The sequence below is a fragment of the Bison bison genome, unplaced genomic scaffold, assembly GCF_000754665.1.
Source record: "Bison bison bison isolate TAMUID 2011002044 unplaced genomic scaffold, Bison_UMD1.0 scf7180017864240, whole genome shotgun sequence".
In the NCBI taxonomy this organism is placed as follows: domain Eukaryota; kingdom Metazoa; phylum Chordata; class Mammalia; order Artiodactyla; family Bovidae; genus Bison; species Bison bison.
The window spans coordinates 1352113-1355733 of NW_011494812.1; the positions used below are offsets into that span (position 1 = coordinate 1352113).

The following is a 3621-nucleotide window of genomic DNA, read 5'->3' on the forward strand; positions in this document are numbered from 1 at the left end:
AATAAAAATGAAACAAATCCCATGGATGTAAAGTGGTGAGAAACTACCCTTCCTCTAGACTCCCAATTTAAAGTCATGCCATTGAAACTTATGGTCTTTACTGTGTATACCTTTTTTATATCCAACACAAGAGTGTAAGGTAATAGCCTGCAAACATCTGTTCTTGGCTCCCATCCAATATCTGGGCTACTACCATGCATTTGAGTCAGGCAGAGAAAAAACAAACAAACGAGTGAATGAATGCATGCAAGAATGAAATAACCACTGTTTTGTTCTTGCTCTTTGCTGATGTCATTATTCATCTGAAGATGATGGCAGTGAAAGGGTATCAGGAAAGAAGGCCTGGGGTCTCCAAACGAAGGAAATAGGCTGCAAGCATCAGACATTTTTTATTTCTCCCTTAAGCAGCAGGAGGAAATGAACTACAAGTGTCAGATTTTTTCCTTCTCTATACAGAATTAAAAGGAGGTTTCTTTTAAAATTCTGTGTTGCCATGATGACACCTGGTTCCACCTGAACTTAACTTTTCTCAAACCTTGAGCTAACCAATGCATTTTTCTTATGGAAATGTTTTCCTTAAGCTATGTTAATGAACTATGTAGTTACCCTAAACTCTGTCTTTCTTCAAGTCGGTTCTGCTTAAGACTCAGAACCGATAAGGGCTCGTTGTTCTCCTACTCTGTTTCTTAATGAAACTATATATTTACTTGGAAACCTGCCTTTCTTCAAGATTCATGTCAATTGTTTTATGGCCCGGGATGATTCACCTTGTGCCAATGTTATCTCCAAATGCATGTTATGGGTGAGGGGCCTGGTGCCACTCTGAGTTTTGAGACATTTCCTTTCTCTAATTAGCAGCTTGCTGATAGGTATATGACATACTGCCAAAGGCTAGCAGGGGGACACTCTTCCTGCCCCCTTCTGGTGTCTATGTCAGAAGCTTTGTCTATCTCTTTTATACTTTAATAAAACTTTATCACACAAAAGCTCTGAGTGATCAAGCCTTGTCACTGGCCCTGGATTGAATTCCTCTCCTCTGGAGGCCAAGAATCCCAGTATCTTTCACGGCTCAGCAACAACCTTTCAGCAGGAAGGGTAGAAAGGACCTAGGGAAGAAAGGGAAAGGGCTAAATATCAAGAGAAAAGACTACCTGATCACAATTTGTAGAGAACAGAATAGTCTGGGAAGGTTTGCTATATCAACAGCTGTATTAATCCAGGTAATACCAGAAAACCCAAAAGTCCCAGTGGATTATTTGCTTACATTCCAGTATGACGTAGGTATTCCTGATAGGGCAGCTCTCCTTCAAGCAGTGACTCAGATGCCCAGTTTCTTTCCATTTTTAATGATAGTTCCATCCTCAAGACTTGATTTCCAGTATTATCACTGGCATCAGTTTTCAGTAAGCAGACAAGAAGAAAAGGGAGTGGAGAAATCATTTGCTTCTTAACTAGCTCAGCCTGTACGTGACACACATCACACCCATACAACCTGCCATTGGCACCCAGCCCCACCTAGATACAAGGCAGTTTGGAAAGTCTCCTGGAAGACTCCTAGAATACAGGTTACAAGATATAAGGCTCCTGGAAGGGAAGCATGCATTCTTTGTGGGACATTAGCTATCTATGCCATAAGAACTCCAGGAGGGTTAGTCAGGATCCTGTATTGAGAATATTTGCTTAGGGGAAAAGATGGCACTGGGAAAGAATTCAAAGGAAAAAAAAATCACAGGCTGCCATCTCTCAAAACCCCTAGATATGGGCAAAACAAACTATCCTGAGTCAAAATTGTGAAGACAATTACAAAAGACCACTCCTCTCTTCATTAATGCCTTGCCCACCTCTGATGTTCAGACAGGCATTCATTCAGTACTTTTGTGGTGACCCAAAGCTCTTCAGCAATTCTGTTCCATTCTCTCAAGACATTGCTAGGATGGCCAGCTAATCAAGTGCTAAGAGGTACACAATTGAATTAAATTTCATCTTTAATGTAATTGTATTTTTAAATATTTCTTATTTTCATAACCTAAGGTCGCAAAGAGTCGGACACGACTGAGCGACTGAACTGAACTGAACTGAAGGACCTTAGAAACTTTGGACCTCATAAAATGATTTAATCATACTATTACAGTTCAATTTAGGCAAAACTTGACAGGCAGCTAGTCTTTTGGAAGCCCCTAATCATAATACCCAGCCTGCTCTATTAGTGAAGCCAACTCATTAATAAAATAGTAATAAATAATAATAAAATACTAAAACTAATAAAATCTCCATCATTATCATAGTTCCTAATGCTTTACAAAACCATTTAATATGCATGTATAAATCAAAATAACAGTATGGAAAAGGAAAAACATGCCATCTCCATTTTACTGATGAGGAAACAAGACTCAGAAAAGCTCAATCACACAGATTACACGGATTTCAAATTACTGAGCAGACTAAAAGCTAAACCCAAGACGTTCTGATTCCTAGTTCAGGGCTCTTCCATCATTCTGAGAAAATGAGCCTGTTTGAGATATTCGATATATTGTGCAAATATTGTGATGTTCAATACTTCTTGGGTATTAAAAGGTCTCAGCCTTTCAAATTATCTCCCAGCAGAAATTGGCCTGTTTACCTGTTTTTCAACCTAGTCATACAGTTGAGATGCATTTTCTTATTTTCTCTTTGACATGTATCACCTCTCCATTAATATTCTGATTGTCCTCTTTGTCCATCTTGAGTTTCCACCCATGGTCAATTATCTGTGAGAAAACATGTTTGTACTTTGGTTAAAATGCCATGATTGACATTATTACTTACTTCTCAATCCACAGAAAATGTTCCACAGTATTGCATTCTTCCCAGTCACCCTTGCCAACCTACATCCCGGGGAAGTAATGCACTCTTTCCCTCCTTTTTATTTTTCAGTCACGAAAGCTGATTGAACAAGCACTAAACTAACAGTGTTGGGTGGTGCCAGGAAAGCAAGTGGAGACCTGTGACCTGACCCATACGGTTAAAAGAGGACCGAAGTGATAAGCCAGGGTTCCCTGGCAGCTCAGTGGAAAGAATCTGCCTGAAATGCAGGAGATGCAGGGTATTCAGGTTCAATCCCTGGGTTGAGAAGATCCCTTGGAGGAGGAAATGGCAACCCACCCAATATCCTTGCCTGGAGAATCCCATGGACAGAGGAGCCTGGTGAGCCACAGACCATAGGGTCACAGTCAGATGAGACTGAAGTGACTGAGCACACATGCCTGTAGTGATAAGCCACAAATGGGAGTAAATTTCTCCTCATATCCCCATGCAAATCCAGTCTGCTATACAGCAGGACTTGTGTGTATTTGACAGTAACTATGTTTCGGAGAAGGTGATGGCACCCCACTCCAGTACTCTTGCCTGGAAAATCCCATGGATGGAGGAGCCTGGTGGGCTGCAGTCCATGGGGTCATGAAGAGTCAGACACAACTGAGCAACTTCACTTTCACTTTTCACTTTCATGCATTGGAGAAGGAAATGGCAACCCATGCCAATGTTCTTGCCTGGAGAATCCCAGGGATAGGGGAGCCTGGTGGGCTGCCGCCTATGGGGTCGCACAGAGTCAGATACGACTGAAGCGACTTAGCAGCATGTTTA

The 3621-nt window shown here is 41.3% G+C and overlaps 1 long non-coding RNA gene across 1 annotated transcript in view; it reads right to left on the reverse strand.

Moving 5' to 3' along the window:
• Positions 1-1026: 1026 nt before the first annotated feature.
• The window catches only part of LOC104993538, a 75742-nt gene continuing 73147 nt past the window's right edge, over positions 1027-3621 (reverse strand). Inside the window, exons 2-4 of the long non-coding RNA XR_825841.1 lie at positions 2621-2747; positions 1265-1387; positions 1027-1106 (exon numbers count right to left, since the gene is read on the reverse strand). This is a non-coding gene — a long non-coding RNA (uncharacterized LOC104993538). The remainder of the gene's footprint in view (positions 1107-1264; positions 1388-2620; positions 2748-3621) is intronic.